The following is a 10,875-nucleotide window of genomic DNA, read 5'->3' on the forward strand; positions in this document are numbered from 1 at the left end:
TTCCCACTGGGCAGGGAACCCTGACTGCTCTTAGGACTGGAGAGGGAGGGGGAGGAGGGGAGGGGGAGGAAAAAGGAGGTGGAGAGGAAGTAGAAAATTTTAATAAATAAATAAACTTAAGAAAAAAAATCACATGTTCATTTTCCATGAAAGCTTATAAAGGTGTTAACAGAAAAGAGAAATCTGCAAAGTAATGTGTGTCTTTCTCAGAAAGCTTTGCTTGTTTCTGTTAAGAGCAAAATATACTTTCAAAAGAAAATGCTTATCTTTCAAGGTACAGCTTATAGAGTATAATGGACACTCCTTTTACTTCCAAAATGCTTTGAACGGTTTCAAGAAAGTGCTTCTCGAAGGAGGGAAAACGTGAGCAAGATAGGCAGGACCAGAGGGAACCTTCATCTGATGATGGACGGCAATACGGACGGAGACCCACATTGGAGCACCGGACTGAGCCCCCCAAGGTCCAAATGAGGAGCAGAAGGAGGGAGAACATGAAAAAGAAAATCAGGACCGCGAGGGGTGCGTTCACCCACTGATACAAGGGGACTGATCGAATGAGAGCTCACCAAGGCCAGCTGGACTGGGACTGAACGAGCATGTGATCAAACCGGATTCTCTGAATGTGGCTGACATGGGGGCTGACTGAGAAGCCATTGTCAATGGCACTGGGTCTTGTTTCGTCTGTATGTACTGGCTGTTTGGGATCCTAATCTATTTGGATGCTCACCTTCCTAGGCCTGGAGGGAGGGGGGAGGAACTTGAACTTCCCACAGGGCAGGAAACCCTGACTGCTCTTAGGACTGGAGAGGGAGGAGGAGAGAGAGTGGGGGGGAGGGAAGGCGGGGAATGGGAGGGTATGGGGAGGAGGGGAGGAAGTGGAAATTTTTATAAACAAACAAATAAAAAATAAAAATAAATAAAAAATTTTAAAGAAAGAAAGAAAGTGCTTCTCTTTAGAGAGAAATGCATGTGTGTTCTTCACGAAAGCTTATAAAGGTGCTAACAGAGAAGGGAAATCTGCAAAGTAATCTGTGTCTGTCTCAGAAATCTTCGTTTGTTTCTTTGAGGGAACACACGTTTCTATTAAGAAGCTAATGTATTTAGCTTTCAAAAGAATATGCTTTCTTTCAAATTACAGCATATAGACTGTAATGGCCACTCCTTTAATTTCTTACAAGAAAATTATTCTCTTTAGAGAGAAACACATGTGTGATTTTCACGAAAGCTTATAAGGGTGCTAACAGTGAAGGGAAAACTGAAAAGTAATGTGTGTCTTTCTCAGAAAGCTTAGTGTGTTTCTTTGAGGGAAATTCATGCATCTATTAAGAAGCTAAATACACTTTCCAAAGAATGTGCTCATCTTACAAAGTAAAAAGAGAAGAAAAGAGAGAAAAAAGACAAAAGAAGAAAAATGAAGAAAACATTGCAGTCTTTTCCCACTCTCTCACCAACTAGCTCTAAATAGCTTTCAGGCTGAACTGAAGACCAGTGTGCCATTCATAACTGAGATGTCAGAAACCTTAGGCGTCACAGGAGGACTACATCGGTTGATGCCTCAACCCTTCTAATGGCTGTGACATAAAGCATGGTAAAATTAGGCTTTGGCAGAGCACTCCTCCCCTTTTTTTATTATTACTGTTACACGACAGAAGTGCAGAGCTGGTATTAAATTTCACTGACTCCTTCCACACTCATCATGAATGAAGAGCATCTCAAGCACAAAAGCTACATCCTTGTCAATTCTTGGCTTTGTCAAATTACCTATCATGAATCTTTGATGTGGATTGCCCTTTTGGAACTCAGAGAAACAAGACAGGCCTATTGCATCCCAGAAACCCCCCAGTTCCTGAACCCTAGCCCTGGAAGGCTCAAGGCCATCACATCCAGAAATCTCTCTAGTCCCTCCAGTGGAGAACTCACTTCATCTTCCCCAGGACCACTTATTTCTCCATGTTTTCCTGTGAGATCTAAGGCCAGTTTTCTTCTTCTTCCTCTCTCTGGCCTCTCCACGATCTCCATTCTCTCTTGCAAGTAGACTCATCAGTCTAGACAATATGTCTATAAGTGATTCTTATAGGCACTGAATGAGTGTGTCTTGAGGGCAGTTGGTGTTTCTATGACACAAGTGACATCGCAAAATTCTGAGAGCTCTCCAGGATATGATAGAATTTCCAAAGGGACTGCAGATGTCATGAGGCATGGCCTTTTCCTCCTTGCTAATATTTCTCCCTGTACTGACCGGAAGCTGAAGTTTCCTTTCCAGGAGTCTCTCCTGTGACACAGAGGAAGCCATTCAGTATCTCCTCCTTCCTAAACCAGAAATTTCTCTTTTCACTACTCCCTTCACCCATGGGGAGTTAGTTGAACACTCACTTTTTTCATGAATGGCCCTTCTTCTCCTGAATAGATATCCATACTCAAATATGAAAAATAAAGTTTGCCAAGAAATTAGGCCAGGATGATACAGAGGATGAGGGTTGAGTCCTCTGAAGTGAACAAGCACTTAGGGAAGGCTAAACTTAAGGGAATTTGACTCTGAGTGGCAAGAGATGAATAGTTGCCCCTCAGCCCCAGAGCAGCTGCTGCAAATGCACGGAGGCAGCCATCAGGCTGAGGCACCAGCTGGGCTCTCTGCATCTTCCCGCAGCGTCAGAGCTGTGGGAGCCCAGCCCAAAGGAGCGGCCATGTTCAGAGGGAAAGGGCATTTTCTAGGACACCAATTTTTTTTTTATTTTTGAGACAGGGTTGTTCTGTAGTTTTTGGTGCCTGTCCTGGAACTAGATCTTGTAGACCAGGCTGGCCTTGAACTCACAGAGGTTCATCTGCCTCTGCCTCCCAAGTGCTGGAATTATAGGCATGCGCTGTCACCGCCTGGCCTTTTTTTTTTTAACTTGGACAAAACTTCACCCAAAATATCCTACAGGATTGGAGGTCATTAAGTTAGTTAGTCTAATGCTGTTGGAGACTGTGTTGGGCTGAGATAGAGTAAGGTTGACGGTGAGTTATTTCTGAGAAGCTTTCTCATTCTAAAGTGGTCAACTTTAAAATGAAATCCTTAAAATGTATTCTGTATTGTTAGGAACACACAGTGCGTTATTCCTTGCATTTGCAATATGCAAAAGCGCAGCAGCTCCGATGTCGCTCTGGAAGCAGCACTCCTGAACTAGCTTTCCCCAGTCTACTTCCTTATGATGCAGTCTCATTTTAAATCAAAATTTAGAACAACCACTGATTGGAGCAGAATATTCCAATTTTTAAAATGTATTCTAAAACTTTAAAACTATGGCTCTTATATTTCTGTTTTTTTGTTGTTGGTTTTTTTTCCTACAGTGATGATTTTACATAAATTATTTAACAGGTGAAGATTCTTGTTATTTTAGTATGAGTGTGTCTATGAAAATTGTGGTATTTGTGTACATGTTCTGAGGAGGACAGAAGAGAATAACAGATCCCCTGGAGCTAGAGTTACAGGAAGCTGTGATCTACCTGAGGTAGCTAACTGCTAGAGAGTGAAGGAAGGAACAAGGACCCTTATCAACTGAGGTATGTCAGTCTCCCTTAGGGCCCAGCAAAGGGTCTTAGGTCAGAACATAACATCTGTTTCCTGAGTTAAAGCTTTAGCTGTTGTTTGTCTGAGAGTGCCAGGCTCTGTGTGCAGCTGAGCATTTTTCTTACTGGGCCGGGCTGGTCCATACCTGCTTCCAAGAGTATTGCTTATTCCGTGTAGCTGTGGTGGAAAAACTCCTTTCAAAAATGGGACGAACTGGGATGACTTCTTTGGTCTTTATTGTAAACAGCATCTAAATTTATCCTTTTGCTTTGAAAGCAAGAGGGTTTATTTGATGTTTCTCTGGGGGTCAGAGAAGCAGGATTTCAGGCAACAGAACCAAGAAACAAATAATACTCCAAAGCCAAATCATACTACAGAGATGAGATGACACCACTGACACTAGCATGTTTGCTAATTGATTTAGGAGGCCTCAGTACTCTGCAAGGTAGTAGTGCCATCCCTAGACATGTGAGCTTGGGCCATAGAGAAAAGCTAGCAGAGCAGAACAGTAAGCAACACGCCTCTGTTTTTCAAACCCTTTCCTAGGGATTTTGCATTGGCTTTCCTTGATAATGAATTCTCAGACCCTAACCTAAAACAGAATTGGGGGTGGGGGAAACAACCTACCTACTTTAACAGAAGTTTGTGGCTCAATGCATGAGATTATCTGTTAAGGTTTCTGATGTAGGTGGGCCTTCTGTCTATGTGTTATTTTCATTGGTTAATAAAGAGATAGCCCTGGCCCTTTGATAGGACAGAAAATTAGGTAGGCGGAGTAAACAGAACAGAATGCTGGGAAGAGGGCAATGAGGCAGATGCCATGGAGCCAGCCACCAGGTGAGACATGCTGAATCTTTCCCAATAAGCCACCAACTCGTGGTGCTACACAGATTATTAGAAATGGGTTAATCAAGATGTGAGAGTTAGCCAGTAACTAACTCTCTAGAGATAATGGGCCAGGCAGTGTTTAAATGAATACAATTTGTGTGTTGTTATTTCCGGGGCTAAGCTAGTCATGCGGGAGCCGGGTGGGACGAAAAGCAGGCCTGCCCGCAGCTCTTCACTACAGGTTTCTGGTGCCTAAATGAGTCTTCAGTTTACCCATGAATCTCAAACTTCTAATCACCCCAACTCCTCCTTGCTGACTCCCATCATACCAACATTATTTTGCCTAGAATTGCAATCTGGTCAGGAAACACTGACCTACACCTTCTGCTTCCTACACTGCTATACTCATTCACCAAACTGTAAGAAATAGTCTCAAGCTGGGAAAGCTTCCCTCATTACCTGTTTCAAACTTGTCAGTACTAAACAAGTCTGAACTGCATTTGCCTAAGGGATTTGCTACAGAGAATCCCAGGCACTGCCATCGTGTAGTCAGTTGCCAATATAGACTGTTTTTACTGAACAAGTAGGTAGGTAACTGCCACACTATTTCACTGGGTGGAAAGGAACACACACAGCAGCAACCTCTTTAAGGTCCAAGTACTAGTGCAAAGGTACACTAATTACTAAGAACAAAAGTGCTACATCACTGGCAACTCCCCTGCCGTTCCAAGTGAAAATCACAAAATACTCCCTCAAGATGGACAAACAGAGCTGATCTGAACAAGGAATATATTTACAGAATAGTCAATATCTTCAAATTTGGGGCACACACAAAGATTTCTTATCACAGCGCTTCCACGATTCATTTAACAACTTCTGGGTGTTGGTGAGGTTTTGTGAATTGTTATGACAGGCAATTTCTGTGAATTGTTTATTTATTTATTTATTTATTTATTGTGTGTTTCGGCACAGGGTTTTTCTGTGGCTATGGAGCCTGTCCCTGGAACTAGCTCTTGTAGACCAGGCTGGTCTCAAACTCACAGAGATCTGCCTGCTTTTGCCTCAAGAGCGCTGGGATTAAGGACGTGTGCCACCACCGCCCAGACTTTGGATACCTTTTTATACAGATAGTGCAGTGCTTGTTCTGTTTCACATTAAGGCCTTGCTTTTTGTAGTTCTTTGACAGTATATTGTGTGGTGAAATAGTACATTGGGATTGTGAAATACCCTGTACATTTGCTAATACTGAGGAGGAACCAGATAAAGGGCAGTGGATGCCAGAGGCTCCACTCCAGGTGCTGCTCAAGCCTATGCTAATCAGGTCTAAATTTAACTGCAGGGACAGAATGGTGTCTGCCTCCCTGGGTGGGGAGAAGTTCACTCACCTGTCTTAACAATTCACAGAATTTGACGAGCGGTGGTGGCACATGTCTTTAATCCCAAAACAAGGTATTCAAAGAAACAAGATTACCCCTACCCATTTCCCATCTGAAGGATCCAAATTGGGTTTCATTGAATCTGTAGTCACCTCATACAACAACTAAAAAGCTAAGAAGTTAAGTTATAAATCATAGCCACACACATATGATCTGAGCACATCAGTTATAACAACATCTTGTTCCAGGAAGCCTATATAGTCATAGACTACAAAGTATTATTTAAGATGGGGAACAGAAGAGGTTAACTAAGGTCCCTTAGCTCTTCATCTTTTGTAGCTGATCAGAGCCCAGATGACTGACTGACAGGAATGCTTCCTGAAAGGAATCCAGTAGAGTTGGTGTCAAGCTTCACACTTACACTAACAGCTGTAACAAGCAGAATTTGTGATCCACATGAAATCCTCAATGAACTGCAGCAAATCTGAGGCTGCTCAGGCTCACTATCTGAACATACAGATGTCTGCAATGATCACCGGCTTCAGGTTTTTTGTCCCCCGCTAGACAGGATTTCCCTGTAGCTGAAGTTTAATGGCCTGGTGTTTTGAAACATCCTTCCTACCTCTATTTTTCTGACTTACTGATTCAAAGTACTTCTCCATTTCTTTATCCCTAAGAGAAAATAAATATAATCACTAAATACTTCTTAAAGAAAAACATTCTTCCTTGAATTAAAAAAAAAGAGACACCTAAGAATAATCCTTGACAGAATGGGAATACAAAATCCTTATCAAACCACTGGAAGATTCAATTGAACAGAAAACATGTTGTTCTGTACTGAAGTTCTGAGGTCCCATCTTATGAATAGACTATTTAGGACCAACTTGAAGATATCTGGAAAGAAGTTGTGTAATGACATTCCTCTTAAGGCTCACTTCTAAGTTTTAGCAGTCTGTAGATAATACATCTTTAAGCATAAGGGTAACCTACCCATTTTCTCATTCAAGTAATGTTTTCATCATTCAGTGATTTCTCCTTCCTTTTGCTTCTAACAATGCTTTGAACAGTATAAAGAAATTGTTTCCCTTTAGAGAGAAATTTATGTGCATTTTAAACAAAAGCTTATTAAGGAGTTAACAGTGAAGATAAAACTGAAAAGTAAAGTGTGTCTTTCTCTAATCTTCATGTGTTTCTTTGAGGGAAACTCACAGTTCTACTAAGAAGCTAAATACATTTTCAGAAGAATGTGCTTATTTTAAAACTACATAACATAGAGTGTAATGGAACATTCCATTTACTACTAACATTGCTTTGCACAGTTTAAGAAAGGGCGGATATAGGAGCAGGGAAGAAGATATCTACATTGAGGGAGTCATTTTAGGGTTGGCAAGAGACTTGGCTCTAGATGGGATCCCAGGTGTCCATGGGGATGTCCCCAGCTAGGTCCTTGGGCAGCAGAGCAGTGCAGTGCCTGAACTGACCTTGCCCCACTATCACACTGATGATTATCTCGAATATCACCATAGAATCTTCGTCCAGCTACGGATGGAGATAGAGACAGAGACCCTCATCAGAGCAACGGACTGAGCCCCCAAGGTCCAGTTGAAGATCAAAAGAAGGAAGAAGATGAGCAAGGAAGTCTGGACAGCAAGGGGTTGGTTTACCCACTGAGACAGTGTGCCTAATCTAATGGGAGCTCACCAAATCCAGCTGGACCGGAACTGAACGAGCATGCGATCAAACCAAACTCTCTGAATGTGATTGAAAATGGGGGCTGACTGAGAAGTCATTGATAAAGGCACTGGGACTTATTTCTACTGCACGTACTGGCTTTTTGGTACCCTAATCTGTTTGGATGCAAAGCTTCCTAGGCCTGGATGTAGCAGGGAAGGCCTTGGGCTTCCCACAGGGCAGGGTTCCCTGTCCTCTCTTAAGGAGGGAGGGGGAGGATGGTGAGTGGGGTGGTGGGAGGGGAGTGGGAAGAGGGGAGGAAGCGTAAATTTTTTGAATGAAAAAAAAACAGAATAGCTGAAACGATATTTGTAAATTAAAAAAAGAAAGAGCAAACGTAGAAAGTACAAAGTTAGTCTGGTCTACGTAAGATGCTATCTCAACAACTTTGGTCTACACAAGATGTGGTGTGTGTGTGTGTGTGTGTGTGTGTGTGTGTGTGTGTGTGTGTGTGTATGTATGTATGTGATATTACTTCTTATAGTCCTTTTCAGCTCACTTCATTTCTTAACATCTAAGACTCGCTGGATTGTGAAAATATGGATACTCGGGGTAAGAGGCATTTTCCATCTATCTTTCCTTTATGTCACTCAAAATGTTTTTTGTTTCCCTTGAAAAAGTACTTCATTTTCTTTTAGTCACCAATAGAGATATTATAGTTCTCCAAATTGTTCTTCAGCTGAACACACACCATTCTCTAGAAATATATACTTTTTCATTTTTTTATTTCATATCTACAATAAAACAAGTAGTTTTGCCTGAAAGTTACAAATATGGAAAAAATTTTCAAAAGGACAAATTGCTTGACTAAAGCTACACACCTGATGATTTAGAGCGTGGCATCTAATTTCTCGGAATACTCTCCTGCAATCAGTATATTAATTGAATACAGACTTTGCATCAATTATCTCTTAGACTTTGGCTAAGATATGGAATAGTACTTGGTTTTTATTGAAGTTTACTATCCTCTATGGATCACACCTGTCCTCAATACAAAACAAGTAAACCTGTCTTTAAGATCTCACTGTTGCATAGAAAATGAAAACCAATGGCATTCTGCTAGATAATTTTACAACAGAAGTAAATATCAGACCCAGTGTTAAATCCATTCTGACTGGTTTGATCTAGCAGTGACAGTGTAGTCAGTAGGCTAAAGTTTGCTATTGACACAGGCAATCCTTTAGTGCCCCTTCCCCCCAATATAGGTACTTTCTATCAAGTTCCACTTTTTGTGTGATTCATGTACCTCCCATGACAGTGACCTAATGGCTTCCACCTCTGCAGAAACCTCACTAAGGCTTCCAAAGGGCTGTCCAATGTCTCCTAATCTGTTTCACTCACAGTAAAATGCACTTGTCTAGTGTATACCACCAGATCACTGTCTAAGAACAGACACATTTGTGAGAAGTATGTGACACTTTCAGATATTCATGTTAATATTTTTTAGCATGGCTGGGCTACTGAGAGATTTATTTTTGATGAGGATATAATTTCTAGTGGCCCCTCAAATTACATGAAATATGCAACATCTGTAGACAGAGCCTTCTCAGTGCTAAAGTAGCCCTCTCTAGCTGCTGGCATTGCTCTTCCGCATTTAACTACCTGGAGAAACACATAATGTCTTCCTGTCCTTATGTCTATAGACTCCTCTCTTCCTGTCCGAAGATGAGCCTGGCCTTGTCACTTCAGCAAACCTCAGCCTGTTTTTTCTTGTTTACATGTCTCTTTTAACCATATCCTTTTGAGATTTTTGAATATACATATATTATTTTTTAATGGTACCAAGATTATTCTCTCTCCTGCTTTAATAAACTCCTGGGACCAAATGTCTACTTCCTACATCATGTTCTTTGCTCAAATGGAATAATTCTGCTTAATGGGTCTTTCACTATAATCTCCAGTCAGTACCCAATTGTGTTTGTGACACAGCTTTATGTCAACTTAGTATTTCCTATTCAGCCTTTTCTGTCTGATTTCTTTATCAGATTTTACTGTTGAAACTGATCCTAAAAGTATTATGGAGAATCCATGACCAGGCATCACTGTAAAAGTTCAAAAGTTGTGACACACTCAACTTATTATGTTTTCTCAAACACGATCTGAATCACATATCAAGAATGCATTAATAACCACTACAGCACAGGTTTAAAATTTTGAATGACCTCTTAACTAGAGGAGAAACACCTATTTAGTTGCAGGAGTCAAAGACAATGTCTAACCACATCTTTCTCAGTAGGTGAAGTTCTCTTAAAGTAAATGGTAATTCTTTTCAGCAGTGAGAAAACTCAACTTAGAAGCAGTACAGAGTGAGCTAAAGTATATGTTACTGTACAAAAAACAACAAAGAAGATCTTGTCACCATGAAGTTCAAGTATCTAGATTTTGGAAAACAAAATTTTTTTTGGTGGACTTGGTAATGGCTAACTTGTGCTTTGTGTCTTCTTAGGAGGAAGATTGTTTCTTTTTTTTCATTTATTTTATTTTGTTTTAAGCACAGAGTTCCAACTGCTATGAACCTATTGAAAAAAGTTCTCTTAGGGTCCTTGAAAATTTTTGTATTTAAAAATATGCCTCAGTATACAATTTGCTTATGTGTGTTGGACAGTCTTTTAAGAACTGTTGAGGAAGAAAAAAAAGGAGACTGTGTCAAGTTGTAGTGATGTGTTCAAATGCCCTACCAGTATGCCCTACCAGTAAAGAGAAATACTTGAGAGCTTTGCTTAAATGGTGATCCTCAGCAAAGGTTATTTCCTTTGGCTAAGTCATGTTATATTTCAGATAGTTAAGGAAAAAAGTCAATGGGGCTTAGTCTGAAAGGTCATTGCCATTCCTCCTAGAAACAATGAAAGGACAAAAATAAAAAATAACAGTATTCACATCCAGAAAAAAAAGAAAAGAAAGTGCTTCTCTTTAGAGAAAAGAGCATGTGCGTCTTTCATGAAAGCTTATAAAGAGTGGAATTGCTGGGTCCTGAGGGAGATTGACTTCCAATTATCTGAGAAACCACCACACTGATGTCCAAGTGATTGCAAAAGTTTGCATTCCCAGCAGCAATGGATGAGTGTTCCCCTTACTCTACATCCTCTCCAGCATAGACTGTCATCGGTGTTTTTGATTTTAGCCATTCTGACAGGTGTAAGATGGTATCTCAAAGCTATTTTGATTTGAATTTTCCTGATTGCTAAGGAAGTTGAACATGTCCTTAAGTGTCTTTTGGCCATTTGAAATTCTCCTGTTGAGTATTCTCTGTTCAGTTCAGTACCTCATTTTTTAATTGGGTATATTAGAAATTTAATGTCTAGTTTCTTGAGTTCTTTATATATATTTGAGATCAGACCTTTGTCTGATGTGGGGTTGGTGAAGATCTTCTCCCATTCAGTAGAATGCCTT

Source organism: Myodes glareolus, chromosome 25, assembly GCF_982192425.1.
Source record: "Myodes glareolus chromosome 25, mMyoGla1.1, whole genome shotgun sequence".
In the NCBI taxonomy this organism is placed as follows: Eukaryota; Metazoa; Chordata; class Mammalia; order Rodentia; family Cricetidae; genus Myodes; species Myodes glareolus.